Source organism: Athene cunicularia (assembly GCF_003259725.1).
Source record: "Athene cunicularia isolate RWA chromosome 1 unlocalized genomic scaffold, athCun1 chr1_part2, whole genome shotgun sequence".
NCBI lineage: Eukaryota > Metazoa > Chordata > Aves > Strigiformes > Strigidae > Athene > Athene cunicularia.
This window is the reverse complement of record NW_020799092.1, coordinates 41,347,080-41,364,414: the sequence shown is the minus strand read 5'-3', so window position 1 is coordinate 41,364,414 and position 17,335 is coordinate 41,347,080. Positions and strand designations below refer to the sequence as shown.

The 17,335-nt window shown below is 42.6% G+C and overlaps 1 long non-coding RNA gene across 1 annotated transcript in view; it reads right to left on the bottom strand.

Moving 5' to 3' along the window:
- The window catches only part of LOC113490917, a 36,797-nt gene extending 29,324 nt beyond the window's left edge, over nt 1-7,473 (bottom strand). Inside the window, exon 1 of the long non-coding RNA XR_003400321.1 lies at nt 7,371-7,473. This is a non-coding gene — a long non-coding RNA (uncharacterized LOC113490917). The remainder of the gene's footprint in view (nt 1-7,370) is intronic.
- Nucleotides 7,474-17,335: the final 9,862 nt, after the last annotated feature.

Here is a 17,335-nt window from a genome sequence, read left to right as displayed (position 1 = left end):
CATTATAGTTATTATTATAATAAATCTTATAATAAAGATTTTGACAATCTGCTTTGACACCTAAATGTGGAATTGAGATTATAATGCAAAAAATCTCAACTCAAGTGGTAAAAAAAAGGTAATGTATCCTCAGGGCAAGCATACACCTCGACTTACACCCTAAATAAGCTATGCAGTAGGTATAAATACATGGATTAGTAGGTCCCTATTTTCTACAGGTAGGCATTTCTATACACACTCAAAAATGCATTGACAGAAAGGAATAAGCAAGGATGAAGCTGGCAATTCAGAGGTTAATTACTATCATTAAGAAAAAAATCCCACTTCAGGCACATCATCTTTACAGCTAGTTGGAAGTGGCCCTCTAAGAGGTGGAAGCAGCAGACAGCCATAAATAGAAGCTCTTCAGGCTATGATATAATAAGTGTGATGTGATACAAAGTCCGTGATAAAATTTCACTGTAAAAGCACCTTACAAAACAAGAGAAGGGGCAAATCAGTTCAATGAACTCTGAGAGCCCCTAACCCAATGGGATCTCTCACTGATGCCTAAGATATTTTCTCCCTCAGGCTGGTGCAGGTCTGGGGCTGTGACCAGTAAGCTGGCCTGATGTACACCACACCTCCAGTCAGCAGCAATAGGTGAGCCATGGTCCCTGCAATATCAGGACCCTGACTTTGCCACTGCAGAAAACTCTCGGTTTTCTCCCTATATGGAAAAATCTGCAGCTTGAAGGCTGACACCATCCACCTGCCTAGCCCAGTTTTCTCTCCTCCTGTTTTCCAGGAAGGAGCTGAAAGGGAATAATGCTCCCCCAAAGCTCCCCTGGTGGCTCTTCATCCTTTCAGCATCCAACACCATCTTTCCTACTGCTCAAGCTGTTCTTTGCTAGTCCTTGTTAGGTGAATAGCTGTGACTGAACAGAGTAGAGATAGTGCTTCTTGGTGGATACACCTTGGGGACAAAGTTAAGGTTTCAGCTGGGCACACACAATTGCCTCCTGGTGACTCTGATGCATTTCAATGTCAGACATCACTTTTTTTTTTTTTTTTTTTTTTTTTTTTGTCTGTGTTACAATGATACGCCTCCAGAGCCCACTGGTAACCGAGTACTGGTAATTAAAATGATGCAGACCATGCACCTATTTTACCATACCTTTTCCCAGTGAAGCTGCCTTGATGACACTTTATTTAAATGCTCCTGTGACGCCTGCCACTGCAAAGAATGAAATAAGGAATGAATCGCAGCCATTATTATTTTCAGCTGAATAGAAGAGAAAACACTTGAACTGAAACACATCACCTGTTTTGATATAAATTGCAAACATTGGCTTTTTTCAGTAAGGCAAAGCTCCAAACAGTAAAGCACCCTAAATTCATGCAGATGTTATTTAATCACAGCTATCTGCTATTACTCTTTCCTCATCTGAACACAGTGCAGTTAGGAGAAGTCACATGAAAGGGGCTGACGTTAGATAGAGAATGTCGTTAATGTTATGGTTCCAAAGAAAAGTGAGATTTCTTTTATATTCATTCATGGCTGCGGCTGATAATTGCTTCCTGTCTTACACCTACACAAAATCCATGAATATAATTACAGCAGAGCAGTGCAGAGCTCAATCAGAAGGGAGTATTGATTTGTGTATAAATCAAAAGCCATCTTCCTCCAGTTGTATTTGCATGAAAAACATAATAGACTTTTCTGAAAAAGCTGCATAATTAAGGAAGAGTAGTGTGCTGCAGAAAACCTCACTCATAGATTATATGGCCAGAAAGGAACAATATGATCATCTATATATGCAAGCCATAGGATTTTCTAAACTAATTAAGCTTTGATCTAGACCGAGTTTTTTTAAGAAAAAAAAATCCACTTATTTTTGTAGATTTTTAAGTGCATTATTTCATTTATATGCACATAAATGATTACCATGTTCTGTGCAGCAGAGCCTGATGCCTAGAAGAGAAGCAGATGCTTCTGTTCTTAGGGTGCACAGCCCGGTGACTATCACTCACCAGCAAAGACAGGGATGCCAATCAGTACTGGGGTTGCTAACAGAAGTGGGGAGGAACAGCTGTGATTTTTTTAGCTCCCTCACCTGCTTCCCCTGGTAAATCCTCATCAAGTCTGGGAAAGGTATCATGAACTCTGCAGTAAAGACAACATCTGAGTGAGGGAACGTTTCTTAACATTTTTCTGGAATCCTGTCTGTAGGGCTATGAAATCAAGGTGAGAAGGCAGAGTAAAGTCTGAATTTGGCATTGTGGAGTCAGATCCAAAGCCCATAAAAGACATATCCCTTGCATATGCTGGTATCCAGCTGGAGAGGGTACCTGTTCAACACACGGTACCTGCAGAAAAACAGCAGACTGGCTTTTGCACCTGAAGCAAGTTGAGGGGGACACAAACTTATTTTCAGCTAGATCTGCTCTGCTGAGAGCTCCCTACTACATGTCAGTCTTTATTAAAGGTCGATCTGTTCTGTGCTCTCTTCATGAGTAAAAGGCATCCTCCACTGTAAATTCTAACCCTGCCGCAGAGAAAAAGGTAGCATGCTCCTCCTTCCCCATCACCCAGGCTTCATAAAGATAACTTGCTTGTCTATATAATTCTCTGCAGTTTTTCTGAAGGGAGCCTTTAGGACAGAAAGACTGAACAGAGACATTTCTATAACTTCCTCATTATTTGAGCTGCCAGCATGGCGTTCAGAAAGGATGCAGAACTGCAAGGTTTCAGCTCTGCACAGGCGTTGCACTGCGTAGTAATGGAGAACTACAAAGCAGCAGAGGCACATACTATTATGAAAGCATTTACACAGCTCAGGTTTTGTGAAGGAAGTGTAAGTGAAAGATCATTTGAACCCAGTAGAGATGCCACTTCTTCAGAAGGTACAATAACATCCATAAAAACCTTACTGTTCCCTCTCTCTAGATACACCAACACAAAATAAGACCACATCATTGGTACCTCTACTAATCATCCATCACTGAGTACTCAGCTCACATTAACTGTTTTGGGAACATGCAGTATCCTGACTTTGCCTGGAGCTACTAGCAATTAAAGCTCATTTTTGTCAGCTGAGAAGGAATCGATTGGAACTGATGACTGCATTAATATTTTTCATCATCCCCTGAAGATTTCTATCTAGTGAGCCACCTAAATAATTAATATTAAAATTGATATTGTGAAGCATGCTGAGATGTTGTAATAAATGTATACTAACAGTCTGTTTATGAGGCCACAGTGTAGAAGGATTAAAACCTGATCAATTATGACATGCCTTCATTTTTGAATAGGATCTTGTTTGAAGAAATACAATCTATGCAGAGTATAATTACATGTATTAAGTTACACCGTAATCTGTTCTGCCACTGACTGACTAGTGTTGTTAGATTAAAAACACTGCTAGGAAATGGCTAGCTTATTAATCAAACTGGCTCATTTCCAACAGCTTTCATTTGATCAATCATGCCTCAGATCTATTTTTATAGAAACAGTCAAGCAAACAGAAGAAGTTACTGCAATGGAAAGACAGGAGCACTGCTATATTTTTTTCATGGCTTTAACTAATATGAGTCAGAAATTTAAAGAAGTGTGTAAATATCTTATTTCCAAGTATCGAGGTGGATGAGGAGCACTGTCAAAGCACAACCTATATATGTATATATACACCAGCTATCCTGTTTGCCATGTACCATCCTCCATAGTCAAAAAATCAGCATGAAATACTTTAAGTCTTCTTAAGACCTAGGAAGCTGCATTGTATTAAGCACGTCTCACTGAGCTTGGAGAAGATACATAAAGCTGTCCCTGTACCTCAGAAATAGCTATAGCTAGGTCTTAAGGACTTTAGGTCTTGAGGACTTTAGCTATAGCTAGGTCTTTAAGGACTTAAAGCTATGGAAAAGCCTTGGAGGATTTTCCATGAAGTTTCGTTGTTAGTGAGACTTCTGCCCGACTCTCAAAGGCTTTAATGTTGTATTCCTGTGCCTAGCAAGGAAATGCCCAGCTCCACAGGGGGAGACCACAGACTAAGGTTAAGTGCAGATGCTCACATGTAACCTAGGAGAAGAGTTTAGCACCTCAAAATGGGATCATAAGCAGGCACTGCGTAGCCACCCAAGAAGATGCTAAAAGACAAGGGATGGCTCCTGCTGCTTTCTCAGATGTAGAATCTCATGAGCCACTGAGCCACAGCAACAACCCCCTTCTGAGGATGAACATTTTGTGCCATGGGGCACGGAGGACCGTGTCTCCATTTCCTGTGTAAAAGAGAGCACATTAGCAGTCCTGTTGAACCCAGGGTGATCTGAACAGTGTTAGAAAGGCAAAGGAGAGGATAACTTAATAACATTAACAATTTTTCAGCAATCTTTCTAACAGAGAGTTTCTGTGACCTATTTTGTCTGTAATTAAAATAATATCTAATGAAATTAAATATATAATCTAACAGCTATTAAAAAAATGCTGCCTCAGAAAGAAACATCAAAAGATGTGGTAACCCCAAGCTTTTGGCCTTGGAGGTAGAATACTCATAGGGAGACCCTGGTGAAAACACTCCCCCCATCCCTTCTTGTGAAGCAAGAGCACTGGGCAGATGATCATGGGAAGGTGATGAAGCAAGGCAAGAATCTAAGCAAGAAAATAACTTGATTATGTAAAGTGAAAACCGCTGTGTATAAGACCATAAAGAAGACAGTCCCCTTGTGAAGACAGTCACAGATACACAAGTCCTTTTATGAATATATGATTTTTCTCTTACTGCATCCAAGAGGATTTAGACAGGGAGCCTACCAAGGTGCTTTGGAAACTCACTCAATAGCATATGTGCATATTGACTTGTCTACCAGCTTGAGAAATTGGACCCTGACTGTTCACAGCATGACAGCCTAAGTTGAAAGAAGGTGACACTGTCTTCTGTGTAAAGAATTAGTTAATCCCCATCTGCTGGTGTGCCTACAATTCGAGTTATCTCCTAAAAAGAGATTAAAAGACAGATAGATAATTTAAACACAGAATGTTTCACTCAGGCTAGCAGCTGAAATAATTTTTGCCGTTATGTCTTCTTTGTTTTCCAAACATTTTGAGAATTTGCTTTCTGACCAATGTTCACTAGACATTCATGTTTTATGAAACTCTTAAAGAATATTTACAAAAAGCAGATCTTAAATATGTCACCACCAATGTTTGCATTATGCAGCCTATACCTTGCCAGTCAGGAGTCAATTACATGTCACGCATATTCACTGACAAAGTAGAACACAGCTGAGGGTCCAGAGATAAAGAGAAATACCAACAATTTAAATGGGCATAGTAAGTTTTACAGAAAGACCAATATATTCCATAATTTGAAGATGTCCATTTGATCAGACATCATAAGGCTAATCAGCAAGCAGGAGATCTTTAATGAATACATAGGTGAAGAAGTACCTAGGATGAACATCAGTAAAGTCAGCTAAGGACAACACAGGCTAGACTCCCCAGCAAGACCATGGCCCAACGATGGGCATCTCTTCACTCCATCCCTTCCAGGGACCAACATCAGCTGTTGTTACCCAAGGACATGAGAAACCTTGGTGGCTCCAACACAGGATCATACCAGTAGGGCTGGGCAGGTCATGGGCCAGAGTCGGCTTGTGTCAGCCAGGGACATGCCACTGCTGGCACACATCCATGCAGGCACTCTATTGAGGTCCTTGCAATTTTAGGCACCTCTAATATCAATTAGCATTTTAGCAAGGGCTTTGAAGATTGCATTTCTCAGCTGATGATGATCCTACAGTGGTACTGAGGTGGTTCCTGTTCATTTGTCTGCCTAAACCCCAGTTATCTGATAAAATGTTCCTGGCAAAATTACAAGGAGTGAGCTTTATTCTTTGTGAGCTCAACACATGGCTAAATTTTGCTAAAGACCCTTCCAAACTCCATAGTCCTTAAAGGATTTGAGCTGTCATACCAAATAATTAGTTAATATCTGTGGCCCAATTTGAAGTAATGATGGTAGTTTCACTTTCATTTACTTGAATTGGAGTTTATCCTGAGTACAGGCTACATAAAATGTGAGACACTTCCAAAGATTAACTGGGTTACAAATGATCCCTGCATAATTATTTTTTGTTCAAATGCTTACTGAATTACACATGTATGCCCCATAATAAATTCGATCATTTCAGAAATTTCATCTTCATAGTAAAAGCAACTTGACATAAGGACAGTTCAGATTCCCCAAATGCATCCATTTGTTCACAGAAGAGATTACAGCCTCCCTCTGAGACCTTCCTTCAGCACAGGACGGTTAAAATCTCTCAATTTCCTACAGAGAATGTTTTGTGACAGGAAAATTTGGAAAAATGAAAATGCTCTTATACTATTTTTTCCCTCCCGGAAAATCTAACAGTGGAAGTTGTTAATAGTTGTCTGAGCATCAATACATGGAAATAGTGCCCTTTTGTCCCTCTTTTTTACAAGGCTACTTTCCCACATGAGGTTGATGTATGCTGTTACATGTGTCTATACAGACAACCACTAACTGCCCACAGGAAACTTGGTACATGATAAGAACATCAGGGTGAATGAGACAAGTCACCTATTAACCCTACAATACCACTTTAAACAAAACATTTCAAAATATGAACCTAGGCTTGTCTCCAGTTACGTTGAGGGAAAAGTCACTTTACCTCTCTCTGCCTCTACATTTCTGTCACCCTGGGTCTCACAATATCACTAAGGTTCAGCCTTCTACTGGCATCATCAGGACTCTCTCTCTGTGGGAGTAGGACAAAACTCTATTAATACACTTGTTTGGCATCTGACTACCCTGTGATGAACTTCCTGAAGTACAATGGCATGGAGGGTTAATGTCCAAATCTGGGGGATCTTGTTTCAGAGGAATCCTTATTCCTTCACCTTCCTTTATGTCTCTTCCTCACCCATGGTCATGGGTATCTGAGTCCCCATGGGCAGAGTCTCACATAGAGAGGTTCAAAATGGAGATGGAGGCAGGCTCCTGGCAATACTGGTGCAGTCTGCAGGAAGCTTAATGGACGCATGGAAGGAGGGTGGGAATCAGAAGGCTTCTTGCCTACAAGATGGGCAACTCAGAGGCACCCCAGCAGTGGGGCTAACGGGCAGGAGGGAACGTGGTGAGAGGATATGGATTGGTTTTGTGAAATCCTCCTTGTGCCCACTGTTATCCAACACATGTGATGTGGGGATGCTCTGCAATTTGATCACCACTGCTACATAGTCTGTGTTTCAAATGTCCTTAAACTGACAAGTATGTCTACTGAATGTTGCCTGAGGGTAGCTCTCTTGCTTCGCTTGTAACACCAATCTGATATCAAGACAGGAAAAGAAATAAATTTAAACTTACAATTAAGCAGGTAACAGCTCCTCCAGATTGTTGTTCAAGTGGGAAAAATAGATAGACGGGATGCTCCAGGCTGGACCAGGTTTCCCCCTCAGTGCTGCAGGGTAGGGCTCGTGCCCAGCAGTGACAGTGTGTCCGCTGCAGGAGAGGGGCACATCCTGGCCTCCTGACCCGTGAGGGGGTGAGCCTCCAGGGCAGCCAGGTTTCGGCATTCAAACATGTGCGGAGGAGCACAAAGAAGCCCTTTATGCCACTGCAATTGCAACATTAGATTTCAGTTTTATTCCCAAACAAGAGACGAGCTCTCAGTCATAGACAGGCTTTTTAATCAGCCCTGGCAAAGATGAAAAGACTGAGAAAGAGAGTCAGTGTCTGTGCAAGAAGGACTCATTTACATTAAATAATTATCCTGAAGGAGAGAAACAGCAAGGGAGTGATTTTTTAATTATAAAGAAATAATTGCAGTCTGGAGGAGTATATAGAGTCCTAGCTTTGTTCCCAGTAAGTTATCTATTTCCAGTAAAACCCAAACAGTATGTTTGAGAGGTAAGAAATATCTGGGTTTTATTATTTTAAAAACAGGGTATCATATGAGAAGGAAGACAGGGAAATACTTCTGCACTCCCAAAATTGCTTTTATAATGTGTGCTCTGCACAGCAGGACATAAAATCGGTATCACAAACATCTATGCTAAAAATACAAGAGCTGACATACAAACACATTCTGTAATAGGTTAGGAATGACTCTGTCGATGAATGTGTGTGTGTGTATGAGAGAGAGAGATACAGTGTTGTCATACAAGCATATCTGTCTGCTACACAGCCTGCTTGTGCAACCTGGTAGATGCTTTTGCTTCTTTGATATTGCTTATTTAAGTAAAAAAGAGAAAGGATTTGACTCCATTAAAAATGGAGTAAAATTTCCCCATTAAAAATTACTTTTGAGCTGAGATGAAGAATAATAGTACCAAGTCCCCGTATTAGGAACTTTTTTTAAATTCTGAGGAGTTTACAATAGTGACTGCAATCTGTACTGTGCTTATGGGACTAATTGCTTGGATGGAGCTGAAACCCTGAGCCTACTGGCACCTAGCACAAGAGCATGGTTTTTGGGAATGTGAGCATGCCACTGCAGGCTCTATTGTTTCCACTGAGGAAAGTGCCAAATCCTGGGAAATCCTGCACGTTCCTGCTGCAGAATCAGGCAGCGCTCAGCAGCTCACAACTGGTCCTCAGCACAGGACAGTAAACACACTTCAGCTTTACATGGGTAGCTCATTGTCTGACCAGTCTGGGTGATGACCCACAGTACGTATAGTATCAGTGTGAAGACAGGCAGTAGGGGAGAGGAAGCTCCTGTGCTCACTGCTGACCTAAGAAATCCCTCACCAGCGCATCCCCGGGCATGGCACATGCCTCAGGGACACCAGTGGAGACCTATGGGCAGAGCAGCCTGCAGCACCCATGGGTGCCTTGCTTTCCCATGCCTGGCTCCTGTCCCTGGGGTGTAAAAGTTACAAGTGTGCTGTATTTCTGCTCTGAGTTGGTCTACCTCCAGCCTTCATCCACCACATATTACTGTGCCTTCTCTTCCTTGATTAAAGACCAGCTTGGTAATTACCTCCAGCAATGTCAACAGCTTAAAATTTTTGAAGAATATTTCACTTTGAAAAAAGAGAGGAGTGGTAGGGATGGGAGAATACATCAGAAGGGAGAGGCTGGAGAGAAAGAAATGGCAGTGGTTGCTGTCACTGGGACACAGGAGGGAAGGGCTCCCAGACTCAGGAAAAGGGACAAATCAACAATGCTGGCTTTCCACCTAGGAACATATAGCAGCTGCTGCTTTGCATCTCAGCTTTGCCCTGTCACCAAAACCAAGTGATGGCATGGTTTATAGGAGAGCCAAGGCACAGCTGGAGCTCAACCTGGCTACAGCTGTTAAAGATAATAAAAAATGTTTCTATAAATTCATTAACAACAAAAGGAGGATTAGGGAAAATCTCCCTCATTTACTGTATGCAGAGGGAAACATGGTAAGTAAGGATGAGGAAAAGGCTGAGGTGCTCAATGCCAACTTTGCCTCAGCCTTTAGCAGTGGAACTGGCTGTTCCCTGCACACCCAGCCTCATGAGCTGGGAGATGGGGAGGGGAAGCAGATTGAGGTCAGCACAGTGGAAGAGGAGGTGGTCAGAGACCTGCTGCACCACTTGGATGCACACAAGTCTGTGGGACCGGAGGGGTTACACCCAAGGGTGCTGAAAGAGTTGGCAGATGTGCTCGCCAAGCCGCTGTCCATGATTGACCTGAAGTCATGGCTAACTGGGGAGGTGCCATTGGACTGGAGGGTGGCAAATGTGACACCCATCTACAAGAGAGGCAGAAAGGATGATCCAGGAAACTACAGACCTGTCAGTCTGACCTCGGTGCCAGGGAAGGTCATGGAGCAGGTCATCTTGAGTGCTATTAAAAGTCATATAATGGACAACCAGGGGGTCAGGCGTAGTCAACATGGGTTTATGCAAGGCAGGTCCTGCATGACAAACCTGATCTCCTTCTATGACAGGATGATCTGACTATCGGATGACGGAAAAGCTGTGGATATTGTCTACCTGGATGTTTGAAAAACATTCGACACAGTTCCCCATAGAATTCTCATAGAAAAACTGGCTGATCACAGCCTGGATGTGTGCACAGTCTGCTGGGTCAAGCACTGGCTGGATGGACGGTCCCAGAGAGTGGTGGTCAGTGGGGTTAAATCCAGCTGGTGGCCGGTCACAAGTGGTGTTCCTCAGGGCTTAGTGCTGGGACCCTTTCTTAACATCATTATTGATGATCTTGATAAGGACATAGAGTGTATCATCAGTAAGTTCACAGAGGACACCAAGTTAAGCAGGAGTGTCGACCTGCATGAGGATAGGGAGGCTCTACAGAGAGACTTGGATAGGTTGGATTGGATTGGTGGGCCAACGTTAACGGGATGAGCTTCAACAAGGCCCAGTGCCAGGTCCTGCACTTGGGCCACAACGTCCCCCTGCATGGCTACAGGCTTGGGGAGGTGTGGCTGGAGAGCTGTCTGGGAGAGAAGGATTTGGGGGTTCTAACTGACAAGCAGCTGAACATGAGCCGGCAGTGTGCCCAGGTGGCCAAGAAAGCCAACGGCATCCTGGCTTGTATTAGAAATAGTGTGACCAGCAGAAGTAGGGAGGTGATAGTGCCCCTGTACTCTGCACTGGTGAGGCCACACCTGGAGTATTGTGTCCAGTTTTGGGCACCTCAATAGAAGAGAGATATCGAGGTGCTGGAGCCAGTGCAGAGGAGGGCAACGAAGCTGGTGAAGGGCCTGGAGAACAGGTCCTATGAGGAGCAATTGAAGGAGCTGGGACTGTTCAGTTTGAGGAAGAGAAGGCTGAGGGGAGACCTCATCACTCTCCACAGCTACCTGAAAGGACACTGTAGAGAGGTTGGTGCTGGTCTCTTCTCACAGGGAATTAGTGACAGAACAAGAGGGAACAGGTTTAAGCTGAAACAGGGCAGGTTTAGACTGGACAGTAGGAAAAAAATTTTCACAGACAGAGTGGTCAGACAGTGGAATAGGCTGCCCAGGGAGGTGGTGGGGTCACCATCCCTGGATGTGTTTAAGGGTCATTTAGATGAGATGCTGGGGGATACGGTGTAGGGGAGAACTTTGTAGAGTAGGGCTGATGGTTGGACTCGATGATCCCAAGGGTCTTTTCCAACATGAATGATTCTGTGATTCTGTGACTTATTTTTTACACTTGGTAAAAATTCTGAAATACTGGTTTCTCCTTTTAAGCGAAAGCAGGCTACAATCTGTCAGATAGATATCTCTCCCTGCAGTGATCAAAATGGCTGTTGTGGAGTTACAGCAAATGTAATCAATGCGTAGCTTTTTTGTTGCATAATTGGCAGAAGAATATATAGACACAGCTATACAAATATATAGAATATTTATAGCATAAAAAGAACTACATTAATTCCTTCATTAGCCCATTCTGATTTTTTCTTGTTTTCTTGAATTCTCAGTAAACCTCCCTCTCAGGCCCTGCAAGCTACTTCATTGGAAGACTTAAAGGCTTACAATAGCAGGTATACAAATCAGACTGTATACAAAAATCACTGGAACCTGACCGCCAGAAACACCGACTTACATTTACAGCTCTAGAAATAGGATTTAATGTCATAGATTGTGTCAGATAACTGGGAAAGCACAGCAAAAGTTAATGCCCTTAATGCATTAAGCTAATGGGATTCAGTCAAGGGTGAATATGTCTCTCTGGGCTAAGAAAGCACCAAGTCTGCCCACATTTTCTGAATATTCTGCAGCCTGCTGAGTGCTTCTGCTGTAGGCATGAATATGAAAACCAGCGCAGGAGAGGAAACGAAGCAGGGTGCATCTGAGAGAACAGGGGTGAAAAGATGTCAGGGAACACTAAAAATTACCAGTTCTCTTCAGCAGGGAAGAACAAGCTTCCTTCCTATGCCCATTTGGAATCAAATCCAACACCAAGCGGATAATCTTTCTGCCTTGGAAGAACATGATCAGAATGGCATTGTTTACGGTGAAGTAGATTTAAAACAACAAACTTACTGTTTATAAAAAAGGGTGAAAAAATATTTCTCTCAACTTTTTTACACAGATAACTCCCTCCCACTTCCACCTCACCATGGAAGTTAATAGGGAAGTATATTCAAAGAAAATGAAAAGCTGAAGAGTAAAGATAAATACCATTGATTTAATTACATTTCAACCTGAATTCTTAGTATTTCACAGATTCATATAAAAAGAAGGCCCTCCCCTTTAGCCAGGACTTCCAACAAGCTGTTCCTTGGCTTTGTCCCCTTCCTATAAGGAAGGGAAGGGGAAATTTACTTAAAGACAGCAGATAAGGCAGATTCCCAAACACACAGAGCAGTCCAGAGTACAGCCTAGAGTTTCTCCTCCAAACTCCCTGCTTCCAAGGACTGAATTGGCACTTGTTCTCAAACATGCACACATGATTTCTGAGGTCAGCTCTTAAGAGTACAGCTTTTCAGCTGTTTCAGATGCTTATATAGAATTGTGTTTCCTGCGTGGTTTGGCCAACAACATTTTTTATGGTAATGTATTTTATTGCAAGACCTCAGCATTTGCTATCATTCTCAAAGAATTTGAATTAGAAAAGGTGAGGAAGTTCTTCTTCATAAGGTGTGAGATAAAATATGGTTAAAACTTCCAGCAAACTATGTTCATGTATTAGTAGGCCCCTGTATATGCCTGTGTTTGTATGGAGGGGTCTAAGCTCACTATGTCTTCTAATCCAGCTCCTTGCATTAATACTCTTCCTTCTGGATATCTGCTGTTTGCCTTGTCCACATCCCACCAGCCCACTCAGCTCTGCCTCTGCTTTCTCCACTTTGGCTGGCAGTCTGATCTCAGGCACTTGTAACTCCCCTGTACCATCATAACAGTGAGGTTGCAGCCTTTCAGGAAAGGTTTTGTCACAGGGTGCCATCACAAAGAAAGACATGTGGGATTCACGGGGCCACATTTGTGCCTCTGCTATGAGATGGCTTAGGTTTTTCTGCAGGCGTTCCCTGAAGGTTGTCAGCTTTCCTCCACTGAATATGGGCTTTCATCAACACATTTCAGAAGCAAGGCAAGTTTTAATGTATAGAGAATGAACATAACAAGGGTGATGCCCTGTATATATCAAAGTAGGTGGTATTACAAAATGTTGATATGCTTTGAGTGTTTCTGACTGCATAATGTGGATTTTTTTCACCTTTCCTTTAGCATTTTATTCCTCCAGTTGTCTCAGGACTTACAGCATTATCTGAGGAGTGAACAAGTGACTCAGAAACTCACATATGGACATGTGCAGGTAAATATATGCACAATAATCAAAAAGCAAAATGAAAAGTTGAGGCATTTAGAAGTGCTGCCATCCCATCCCCTCTTCAGAAAGCAGTCACTGGCCTTTGGGATGGTGCTGAGGCAGGAACCCCCTTCCTCCTGACCATTGGCTGCACACACACACAGAGGAAGAGTGAACATAAAGTGATTCTCTCACAGACCATGTCAAATACTATGATATTCTTGAGCACACCCAATCCACTTTTAAATGAAGTTTACAATTACACAGCACAATGGAAACCATACAGTATTTCCCAGTGGATAGAGGCGTTTAGCTGGTTGATAGTGTTTTCCTGGTTGCAAAAGGACCAGAATAAATTCAGATACAATCGTAACTGTAAGATGAACAGTAGCTGGTCATGAGGCTGCAATGCAGATGTAATGATGTGCTTAAATATTGGTCTAAAATGGCAGAAAAATGGTTGTTGCCAGAAGATGCATCATATATAATCAGTGACTTCTTCAGGAACTCAGGAGAAAGCTTAAAAAAATATACATCCAGTTTTGCAATCTAGCCACATTTTAAGGGAAGACAGAGAGATCAGGACAGAGACAAGCTATGAAATATTCAGAATACTTGGAAGTTTGGAGCAGTAAAGCTTCCTTGTCAGCAAAAGATATTAAATCATAAAGGCCCAGATTCTGCTGCACTCAGTTGTGCCCTGGAAGTAGATCCACAGAAATAAATAAAATAGAAGTAACAGGACTTTTCAAAGGCTTCATTATTGTTCACCAGAAGGATATGAAAATCTGATTCTGTTCCTTTCCCTTATTCATCTTATGATATTATTTGCAAAGCTATGATCAGTCACATGGGCCAGCTTTTAATTAAAACCCAAGAATTGTGTTAATATGAATACTGGTTGTGACCTACATTGCACCAAGATCTGAAATAAGAGAAGAAATGAACTGCGGTGAGTTAGATCATCCTCCGAAATAAAACCTGGGCAGAAATGTTAACCCCCCATGAAGGCTGGGTGCAGGAGAGAGTGCACAGGCGTGTTGGCAGGGCAGACTAAGCTCTTGCCACTGGACATGGGTGAGCAGCTCTGCATTCAGGGGCTGGCTACCAACAGTCTTCATACAATCCCTACTGAATCCCTGTATTAAATTCAATCCCTATTGCGGGTGGTCACGCACAAACAAAACCTGACTGAAAGACAACAAGTAGCAGAAGATCTTTCCTAGAAACAAGTAATGTGCTATTTTAGTGGATTATTGTTGAAACTAATGCCTGATGTACAAGGAAACAAGTGTGAGATAATGTTTTCAAAATAGACCATGACACTTTTGCTGCCTGGGGTCCATGGAATTCTGATGAGTAACGTCTGTCCTTATCAATGGGCCATGTGATGCATGCTCAGGACCCACACAGTTGTTAGCGGGGTCCAAATGCCAGCCACCACCGCCACGCTCGCCCCATTGTGCAGAGCAGCCATTGTTAACAGATGTAAACCTAGATTTGCTCCCTCAAGAACAACAAAAATATGTTTGTCTTGTTTTCACAGCTCTCCCTGAACAAGGTGCCCTGGGCAAGAGAGTTTTGGGGTGCAAACATTTTCCTGGGGTGCCACCAGCCCAATCGTGGGGCCAGAGTGGCACTGGTGGCCCTTCACAGCTCCCCTGGCACCAGACCTGTTTCCCCCCCTCCACAGGGCTGTAGCCTCACAGCACTGCTATTTCTGGCATCAGCACAGAATCCAGGAGGGCATTTCTGGGCTAAATTAAAATTCTCTTATTCTGGACACATGTCAGCTCTTCCACTTTGCCAGGATGGCCAAGCACATGGTATGAACTGCTGCAGGGAAAGAAGTCAAAGACAAGAGGCATATGGAGAAGAGGAGCACAACTGGAAGAGTGAAAGAGATATCCAATAGGATGTTGTTGTCCTTGTATTGATAAGCTGCCTGAAAGGTCTGGCACTAAACCCAGCTGGCCTTGTGTGAAATGCATCTTCACAGAAGGTGGAATGATGCTGAAATACTTGTAGAAGTCCACATCCCACACCATGAGTGGAAAGAAAATAATTCAAGGTATGACTAAAACCATAGCATATTCTGATTAGAAAGACACAACTCATGTTTTCGGTGCCATGGTATAAATGTTCGTATAGTCAGTTTTTATAGTAGCAATAGAAAAGCTTTTGTTACACAAAAATAATAATTTACATCAAAATGTTATTTTCTTATTTCTCTGGATAGATAGTACATGTCAGGCAAAACCTCAAAATCATATAATTTTCCCCCCAAAAAAATACATTTTTTCTTCACTCAGTCCTAGCTTTCCTTCCCCCCCTTCCCCTCATTTCCCTTTCTGCATAATAAAAAATGTAATGTGGAAAATAAGGAAAATCAGATTATGTATCTAAATAGATGGACAACTCCTCAGATCCTTTCACAGCCCAGCCAGGATTTTGGAAGAGTGAAGGGGGAGTGAAGCAGCTCAGTACAGGTTACCTGTGTCTCATTATGCTCAGGAATACTCTGGCACTTTTTCTTACTTGAAAGAAGTTACTTGAAAGAAGTTACTAGGTAAAAGGAATTCCAGGGTATACTGACAGTCTTTCCAACCACATACTCTCCTTCATGAATCATTTCCTCTGAAGTTAAGGAGATGAGGTACACAATTGTATCACTGCACACGCTTGTATCAAAGGTACAAAAGGCCTTTTCTTTTAAAGTTAATAGCAGGAGAAGGAAATAATCTCTTCTTTTTTACAAGAGAATAGTTTCATTGTTCTGCCCACATACTTTATTTGTTGAACCGACATCTGTAATAGTGAAATGGAAGAGGAAAGGGAAGCGGATGACAGAAATAAGTGAATTAAAATATTTGGGATAAGCTTTTGGAGAACACTATATGACTATGTTTGAGTAAACTTGACATGATCCAAGCAATAGCACAAATAATCAAACACTGAAGGAAGATGTCCACTCTGATCTGGTTGCAAACACTGACCTCTCTCAAACATCACTCTTCCTACAGTGTTATTCTAATTTGCTTGTAAGGCTGTTCCCTGAAGGCTCAATTCCTCTTTGTGCATAGACAAAATTTCCACTGCAGGATCAGAGAGTTGTTTTTTACTGTAATGTGTTTGTTTCTGACAGCAGCTCACCGTGCTGGGTTAACTCTCTCAACTTAAATTTGGTTCTTCAGTTTTAAATGCCCCATGGGGTTCACACCCTATTGATGTGGACGGTGCTGAAAATATCTACGCCACAGCAGGGCTGAGCAGTCTCGTCCTTATCTCCAAACCAGAGTCCAGGTGAGATGGCAGCCCATGACCTTGCAAGGTATGAACCAACATGCCTTTACGTCCCATGTGTGCTAGAGAGGACCAACACGTGCCCAACACCAGCATCCCCAAGCCACTGTTGCTGGAAGTGAGGTCCTGCCATCATGCGCAGGGGGATAACTCATGCAGAACAGGGTTGTCTGGAGAGTCAGCAGATGTCTGGCTCAGTGGCTCTGCTCCTGCTGGGAGATGCTGGCATTTTTGGTGGAGAGAAGGCGGCTAAACTGCAATGGAGAAAAAATGCCCCAAGTTTTGCAAAGTTCTGCTGACGAAGGCAACAGTCCTTGCTTCTTTCCTTGTGCCAAGAATCTTGCTGAAACAGCAAGACTAAGGACCTTGCATAGGAAGTTAGAAGAATTTGGCGCTGCGCAAGGAAGCCCCCCAAATTTTGCTGGTATTCCTCAGCAACGTCCCTGCTTGTTAAATATTCCCCGGGTGTAATGTGAGAGATAGGTTAATTAGCACATACATTTTTATGTGGACCAGCTGTCTACTCTGTCTGTTGTCAGAAATGCAAAGTCCTCTGGGAATCCCTATGAGAAAACAGACTTTGTCTTCTAGGAACAGAATGGTTTTCTTTTAATATCCACTTCAACTGTAACTCATTTAGCTTATAAATCTTGACAACAGATTCTGGCCACTGATGTATTGTTTTCTTATGCTAAGCCTTTTTTCTCTCCTTCCTGCTCGGATACCTTATACTCTGTGTTTAAATGTGAGGCACAGCTGTCTCTGCCAGCAGGAGTTCACATTATAAAA